This window comes from Oncorhynchus keta, unplaced genomic scaffold (genome assembly GCF_023373465.1).
Source record: "Oncorhynchus keta strain PuntledgeMale-10-30-2019 unplaced genomic scaffold, Oket_V2 Un_contig_20128_pilon_pilon, whole genome shotgun sequence".
In the NCBI taxonomy this organism is placed as follows: domain Eukaryota; kingdom Metazoa; phylum Chordata; class Actinopteri; order Salmoniformes; family Salmonidae; genus Oncorhynchus; species Oncorhynchus keta.
In genome coordinates this window covers 866-10,000 of record NW_026281831.1, presented here as the reverse complement: position 1 = coordinate 10,000, position 9,135 = coordinate 866, and the positions used below count along the sequence as shown (strand labels likewise).

The 9,135-nt window shown below is 42.9% G+C and overlaps 1 pseudogene; it reads left to right on the top strand.

Annotated features, from left to right (window-relative positions):
- The window catches only part of LOC127920641 (sodium/potassium/calcium exchanger 1-like), an 11,147-nt pseudogene extending 2,920 nt beyond the window's left edge, over positions 1–8,227 (top strand).
- Positions 8,228–9,135: the final 908 nt, after the last annotated feature.

The window sequence follows — 9,135 nt, the reverse complement described above, 5'->3', positions numbered from 1 at the left end:
TAACAGACAGACCCGAGGTAACAGAGAGACCCGAGGTAACGGACAGACCCGAGGTAACAGACAGACCCGAGGTAACAGACAGACCCGATGTAACAGACAGACCCGAGGTAACAGACAGACCAGAGGTAACAGACAGACCCGAGGTAACAGACAGACCCGAGGTAACAGACAGACCCGAGGTAACAGACAGACCCGAGGTAACAGAGGGACCCGAGGTAACAGACAGACCCGAGGTAACAGAGAGACCCGAGGTAACAGAGAGACCCGAGGTAACAGACAGACCCGAGGTAACAGACAGACCCTAAGTAACAGACAGACCCGAGGTAACAGAGAGACCCGAGGTAACAGAGAGACCCGAGGTAACAGAGAGACCCGAAGTAACAGACAGACCCGAGGTAACAGACAGACCCGAGGTAACAGAGAGACCCGAGGTAACAGACAGACCCGAGGTAACAGACAGACCCGAGGTAACAGACAGACCCGAGGTAACAGAGAGACCCGAGGTAACAGACAGACCCGAGGTAACAGACAGACCCGAAGTAACAGACAGACCCGAGGTAACAGAGAGACCCGAGGTAACAGAGAGACCCGAAGTAACAGACAGACCCGAGGTAACAGACAGACCCGAGGTAACCCGCAGGTAGCCTAGTGGTTAGAGAGTGAACCAGTAACCAGCAGGTAGCCTAGTGGTTAGAGTGTTGGGCCAGTAACCAGCAGGTAGCCTAGTATTTAGAGGTTGGACTAGTAACCAGCAGGTAGTCTAGTGGTTAGAGTGTTGGACTAGTAACCAGCAGGTAGCCTAGTGGTTAGAGTGTTGGACTAGTAACCAGCAGGTAGCCTAGTGGTTAGAGTGTTGGACTAGTAACCAGCAGGTAGCCTAGTGGTAAGTGTTGGACTAGTAACCAGCAGGTAGCCTAGTGGTTAGAGTGTTGGACTAGTAACCAGCAGGTAGCCTAGTGGTTAGAGTGTTGGACTAGTAACCAGCAGGTAGCCTAGTGGTTAGAGTGTTGGACTAGTAACCAGCAGGTAGCCTAGTGGTTAGAGTGTTGGACTAGTAACCAGCAGGTAGCCTAGTGGTTAGAGTGTTGGACTAGTAACCAGCAGGTAGCCTAGTGGTTAGAGTGTTGGACTAGTAACCAGCAGGTAGTCTAGTGGTTAGAGTGTTGGACTAGTAACCAGCAGGTAGCCTAGTGGTTAGAGTGTTGGACTAGTAACCAGCAGGTAGCCTAGTGGTTAGAGTGTTGGACTAGTAACCAGCAGGTAGCCTAGTGGTTAGAGTGTTGGACTAGTAACCAGCAGGTAGCCTAGTGGTTAGAGTGTTGGACTAGTAACCAGCAGGTAGCCTAGTGGTTAGAGTGTTGGACTAGTAACCAGCAGGTAGCCTAGTGGTTAGAGTGTTGGACTAGTAACCAGCAGGTAGCCTAGTGGTTAGAGTGTTGGACTAGTAACCAGCAGGTATCCTAGTGGTTAGAGTGTTGGACTAGTAACCAGCAGGTAGCCTAGTGGTTAGAGTGTTGGACTAGTAACCAGCAGGTAGCCTAGTGGTTAGAGTGTTGGACTAGTAACCAGCAGGTAGCCTAGTGGTTAGAGTGTTGGACTAGTAACCAGCAGGTATCCTAGTGGTTAGAGTGTTGGACTAGTAACCAGCAGGTAGCCTAGTGGTTAGAGTGTTGGACTAGTAACCAGCAGGTAGCCTAGTGGTTAGAGTGTTGGATTAGTAACCAGCAGGTAGCCTAGTGGTTAGAGTGTTGGACTAGTAACCAGCAGGTAGGTAGGGTAGGGTCCTTCTGTAGCTCAGTTGGTAGAGCATGGCACTTGTAACGCCAGGGTAGTGGGTTCGATCCCCGGGACCACCCATACGTAGAATGTATGCACACATGACTGTAAGTCGCTTTGGATAAAAGCGTCTGCTAAATGGCATATATTATTATTATTATTATTATAGGTAGCCTAGTGGTTAGAGGGGTGCACCAGTAACTGAAAGGTTGCTAGATCGAATCCCCAAGCTGTTGTTAACCCACTGTTCCTAGGCCGTCATTGTAAATAGGAATGTATTCTTAACTGACTTGTCTAGTTAAATAAAGGTTCAAATTTTAAAAAATAAAATAAAAATTACTTCACGCATTTTAGTTTAACACAGCTGCAGGAGGTTTCTACTAGTACATCCAATGGCAATGTCCATCACAGGTCTAATGATGGGTCTAACGATAGGGTCTAACGATGGGGTCTAACGATAGGGTCTAATGATAGGGTCTAACGATAGGGTCTAACGATAGGGTCTAACGATGGGGTCTAACGATAGGGTCTAATGATAGGGTCTAACGATAGGGTCTAACGATAGGGTCTAACGATGGGGTCTAACGATAGGGTCTAATGATAGGGTCTAACGATAGGGCGAACGATAGGGTCTAACGATAGGGTCTAACGATAGGGTCTAGCGATAGGGTCTAGCGATGGGGATAACGACGGCTAACGATAGGGTCTAACGATAGGGTCTAACAATAGGGCTAACGATAGGGCCCAACGATAGGGTCTAACGATAGGGTCTAACAACGGCTAACGACGGGGCTAACGATAGGGTCTAACGATAGGGTCTAACGATAAGGCTAATGATATGGATAATGATAGGGTCTAATGATATGGATAATGATAGGGTCTAATGGTATGGATAATGATAGGGATAATGATATGGATAATGATAGGGATAATGATATGGATAATGATAGGGTCTAATGATATGGATAATGATAGAGTCTAATGGTATGGATAATGATAGGATCTAACGATATGGATAATGATATGGATAACGATAGGGTCTAATGATATGGATAATGATATGGATAATGATAGGGTATAATGATATGGATAATGATAGGGATAACGATAGGGTCTAATGATATGGATAATGGTATGGTCTAACGATATGGATAATGATAGGGTCTAATGATAGGGATAATGATAGGGTCTAATGATATGGTCTAATGATAGTTTCTAATGATATGGATAATGATATGGATAATGACAGGGTCTAATGGTATGGATAATGGTATGGATAACGATAGGGTCTAATGATATGGATAATGATAGGGTCTAATGGTATGGATAATGATATGGATAATGGTAGGGTCTAATGATATGGGTAATGATATGGATAATGATAGGGTCTAATGGTATGGATAATGATAGGGTCTAATGATATGGATAATGATAGGGTCTAATGATATGGATAATGATAGGGTCTAATGGTATGGATAACGATAGGGTCTAATGATATGGATAATGATATGGTCTAATGATATGGATAATGATAGGGTCTAATGATATGGATAATGATAGGGTCTAATGATATGGATAATGATAGGGTCTAATGATATGGATAATGATAGGGTCTAATGCAGTGGTCACCAAACTACGGCCCGTCAGCACATTTGGCCCGGCCCTCTGAACAATACCAGAGACGCTATCGAATTTTTTCCTATTTGGCCTCCAGAAAAAAAAATCCTAGGTCCGGCCCTGTCAAAGAGAGAACGGAATAATGGCGAAAAGGTTAGGTAAGAGAAAAATTGATTCAGAATGCAGGGTATTTAACCTGCAGTGGACAAACGATTATTTTTTGTTCAATGCAAAGAAAAGGCTGTTTGTCTCATCTGTCAAGAGACGGTGGCGGTATTCAAAGAATACAATCTTCGCCGACACTATGAATCCCGTCACAAAGACAAGTACGATAGCTTGCAAGGCCAAATACGAGCAGACAAACTCTCAAAGCTAAAAAGTGGACTACTATCTCAGCAGAATACATTTGTACGCCAAGCTCAGCTGAACCAGGCATCCGTTCGGGCCAGCTTTCGGGTTGCTAAACTGATAGCAAGAAGCGGTAAGCCTTTCACTGACGGAGAGTTTGTTAAGAAATTATGGATGCTGTCGCGGAGGAGGTGTGTCCCGAGAAGAAAGATGCATTTAATGCCGTAAGTCTGTCGGCGAGTACAATCACCAGACGCGTTGAAGAAATCAAAACAAAACGGTCCCAGAGCTGATCGACCCAGAATGGAAATGGCACCTCGCATTTTTAACAGACGTGACAGAAATACTTAACAGCCTTAACTTGCAGCTACAAGGCGAGGGGAAACTCATTTGCGACATGTATTCACACATAAAAAGCATTTGAGGTGAAATTAGCGCTGCTTTTGGAACAAGTGAAAAAGCGCAACTTCGTCCATCTTCCTGCTACCCAAAACCTGTCGACAGAGAACCCAGCGGTCCCGTTCCCAGCTGAAAAGTGCGTGGAAGCATGGGAAATGCTGAAGGCGCAGTTCGGTGTGCGATTCAGTGAACTACATGTTCATGCAAAATAAATCCGTCTTTTTCAGAACCCTTTGTTGCCGACATTGATGAAGCCCAGCCTTCATATCAGTTTGAGTTGGCTGAGTTACAGAACTGTGATGTTCTGAAAGACGCATTCAAGCCCAACAGTCTCATTGACTTCTACGCCGCCCTCCCAAACGACACATATCCAAACATCAAAAAACACGCAATGAAAATGTCCACAGTTTTTGGCAGCACGTATATCTTCGAGAAAACCTTTTCTCGCATGAAACTGCTGAAAACCCCGATGAGATCAAGATTGACAGATGAACATTTGCATCAGTGCTTTGAGACTGGCTGTAACTAGAATAGAACCTGATATTCAACTTCTCACCAGCCAGATGCAGGCCCACAGTTCACACTGATGAACATACATAGATAGGTAAGCTCACTTTTCTGACTTGAATGAGTCATTCTGAGCATAAACAAATATAATCATAATAAAATCTACTGGGATAAAATCCATCTTTACAACCATACTGGTAGTGAAATGTATTGTGCTGTGTAGGTGCTGTATCACTTAGTTCAGTTTCTCAACCTGCTTCTTTTGTGGTTTTCACAGGGAAGTTGATGAGAGAGCTGCAAACAGCGGTGTCTACAAGCCTACTGGAACCTACAAAAGGATTATAAGGAAGGAACACAAGAACTTTAAGAGACTGCTCATATGTGTCAGAGAGATTCTGCTCTGACAACTGAGCTGAACTTTTTATCTGTTAAGATTGTGCATGGCACTACAGAAAGTTAATGTTCCATGGCTTTTTTCTATGAAGAACCCAGAGAGAGTTATTTAGTTATTATTTATTTCCTGTTTTTTCTGTGAAGAACTCTAGAGAGGGTTATTTAGTTATTATTTATTTCATTAATAGTGTTATTATTTGTTTCCTGACTTTTTTTCTGTAAAGAACCTGGAAAGGGTTATTTGGTTATGTGTGGCTTTCTGGAAAACAATAAATGTTTTAAGCTCCCCTACGATCGTCACACTTTTTCTGTTACAAACTGACACCGGCCCCCCATCAGAGAAGGGAAAAGTTATGTGGCCCTCACAGGAAAAAGTTTGGGGACCCCTGGTCTAATGGTATGGATAATGACAGGGTCTAATGATATGGATAATGATAGGGTCTAATGGTATGGATAATGACAGGGTCTAATGATATGGATAATGATAGGGTCTAATGGTATGGATAATGATAGGGTCTAATGATATGGATAATGATAGGGTCTAATGGTATGGATAATGACAGGGTCTAATGATATGGATAATGATAGGGTCTAATGGTATGGATAATGATAGGGTCTAATGATATGGATAATGATAGGGTCTAATGGTATGGATAATGACAGGGTCTAATGATATGGATAATGATAGGGTCTAATGGTATGGATAATGACAGGGTCTAATGATATGGATAATGATAGGGTCTAATGGTATGGATAATGATAGGTCTAATGATATGGATAATGATAGGGTCTAATGGTATGGATAATGACAGGGTCTAATGATATGGATAATGATAGGGTCTAATGATATGGATAATGATAGGGTCTAATGATATGGATAATGACAGGGTCTAATGATATGGATAATGACAGGGTCTAATGATATGGATAATGATAGGGTCTAATGATATGGATAATGACAGGATATGGATAATGATAGGGTCTAATGATATGGATAATGACAGGGTCTAATGATATGGATAATGATAGGGTCTAATGATATGGATAATGACAGGGTCTAATGATATGGATAATGACAGGGTCTAATGATATGGATAATGATAGGGTCTAATGATATGGATAATGATAGGGTCTAATGATATGGATAATGATAGGGTCTAATGGTATGGATAATGGTATGGATAATGATAGGGTCTAATGATATGGATAATGATAGGGTTTAATGGTATGGATAATGATAGGGTCTAATGGTATGGATAATGATAGGGTCTAATGATATGGATAATGGTATGGATAATGATAGGGTCTAATGATATGGATAATGATAGGGTTTAATGGTATGGATAATGATAGGGTCTAATGGTATGGATAATGATAGGGTCTAATGGTATGGATAATGATAGGGTCTAATGGTATGGATAATGATAGGGTCTAATGGTATGGATAATGATAGGGTCTAATGATATGGATAATGATAGGGTCTAATGGTATGGATAATGATAGGGTCTAATGGTATGGATAATGATAGGGTCTAATGGTATGGATAATGATAGGGTCTAATGATATGGATAATGATAGGGTCTAATGGTATGGATAATGATAGGGTCTAATGGTATGGATAATGATAGGGGTCTAATGGTATGGATAATGATAGGGTCTAATGGTATGGATAATGATAGGGTCTAATGGTATGGATAATGATAGGGTCTAATGATAGGGAAAACGTTGGCCGCCTCCTGGGGTTTTGACAACACCAACGCAGTAACACTTCTGACCCACCTACTATAAACAAAAGCAATGATGAGTTACGGTTATTGTGGGTAATCGTGGTTATTGTGGGTAATAATGTGTTATCGTGGGTAACCGTGGGTTATCGTGGGTAATCGTGGTTATCGTGGGAAATCGTTGGTTATCGTGGGTAAATCGTGGTTATCGTGAGTAATCATGGGTTAACGCTGATCTGGTTGAATCCTGGCCTCCGTCTACACTCAGGATGAATAACGGATGTGCTACTTATTTGTCAAAAATTACATTTTGATATATGTATCGACTGATTACTAGTGCCCTAGGCGGGATACTGATTGGTTGACTGACTGTTGTCTCTCTAGGTGGGTGAGACTGATTGGTTGACTGACTGTTGCCTCCCCTAGGTGGGTGAGACTGATTGGTTGCCTGACTGTTGTCTCCCTAGGTGGGGATACTGATTGGTTGACTGACTGTTGCCTCCCTAGGTGGGGATACTGATTGGTTGACTGACTGTTGCCTCCCTAGGTGGGTGAGACTGATTGGTTGACTGACTGTTGTCTCCCTAGGTGGGTGAGACTGATTGGTTGCTCTGTCTGTTGTCTCCCTAGGTGGGTGAGACTGATTGGTTGCCTGACTGTTGTCTCCCTAGGTGGGTGAGACTGATTGGTTGACTGACTGTTGTCTCTCTGGGTGGGTGAGACTGATTGGTTGACTGACTGTTGCCTCCCTAGGTGGGTGAGACTGATTGGTTGCCTGACTGTTGTCTCCCTAGGTGGGGATACTGATTGGTTGACTGACTGTTGCCTCCCTAGGTGGGGATACTGATTGGTTGACTGACTGTTGCCTCCCCTAGGTGGGTGAGACTGATTGGTTGACTGACTGTTGTCTCCCTAGGTGGGTGAGACTGATTGGTTGACTGACTGACTGTTGTCTCTCTAGGTGGGTGAGACTGATTGGTTGACTGACTGACTGTTGTCTCTCTAGGTGGGTGAGACTGATTGGTTGACTGACTGACTGTTGTCTCCCTAGGTGGGTGAGACTGATTGGTTGACTGACTGTTGTCTCCCTAGGTGGGTGAGACTGATTGGTTGACTGACTGTTGTCTCCCTAGGTGGGTGAGACTGATTGGTTGACTGACTGTTGTCTCCCTAGGTGGGTGAGACTGATTGGTTGACTGACTGTTGTCTCCCTAGGTGGGTGAGACTGATTGGTTGACTGACTGTTGTCTCTCTAGGTGGGTGAGACTGATTGGTTGACTGACTGTTGTCTCCCTAGGTGGGTGAGACCATAGGCATCTCAGAGGAGATCATGGGCCTGACCATCCTGGCAGCGGGCACCTCCATCCCTGACCTCATCACTAGTGTCATCGTGGCCCGGAAAGGACTGGGAGACATGGCTGTGTCAGCTCAGTGGGATCCAACATCTTCGATATCACTATGGGGTTAGTATAGACCACTGTAACTACAGAGATATCACTATGGGGTTAGTATAGACCACTATAACTACAGATATATCACTATGGGGGTTAGTATAGACCACTATAACTACAGAGATATCACTATGGGGTTAGTATAGACCACTATAACTACAGAGATATCACTATGGGGTTAGTATAGACCACTATAACTACAGAGATATCACTATGGGTTAGTATAGACCACTATAACTACAGAGATATCACTATGGGGGTTAGTATAGACCACTATAACTACATAGATATCACTATGGGGTTAGTATAGACCACTGTAACTACAGAGATATCACTATGGGGTTAGTATAGACCACTATAACTACAGAGATATCACTATGGGGTTAGTATAGACCACTATAACTACAGATATATCACTATGGGTTAGTATAGACCACTATAACTACAGAGATATCACTATGGGGTTAGTATAGACCACTATAACTACAGAGATATCACTATGGGGTTAGTATAGACCACTATAACTACAGAGATATCACTATGGGGTTAGTATAGACCACTGTAACTACAGAGATATCACTATGGGTTAGTATAGACCACTATAACTACAGATATATCACTATGGGGTTAGTATAGACCACTATAACTACAGATATATCACTATGGGGTTAGTATAGACCACTATAACTACAGAGATATCACTATGGGGTTAGTATAGACCACTATAACTACAGAGATATCACTATGGGGTTAGTATAGACCACTATAACTACAGAGATATCACTATGGGGTTAGTATAGACCACTATAACTACAGATATATCACTATGGGTTAGTATAGACCACTATAACTACAGAGATATCACTATGGGGTTAGTATAGACCACTATAACTACAGAGATATCACTATGGGGTTAGTAT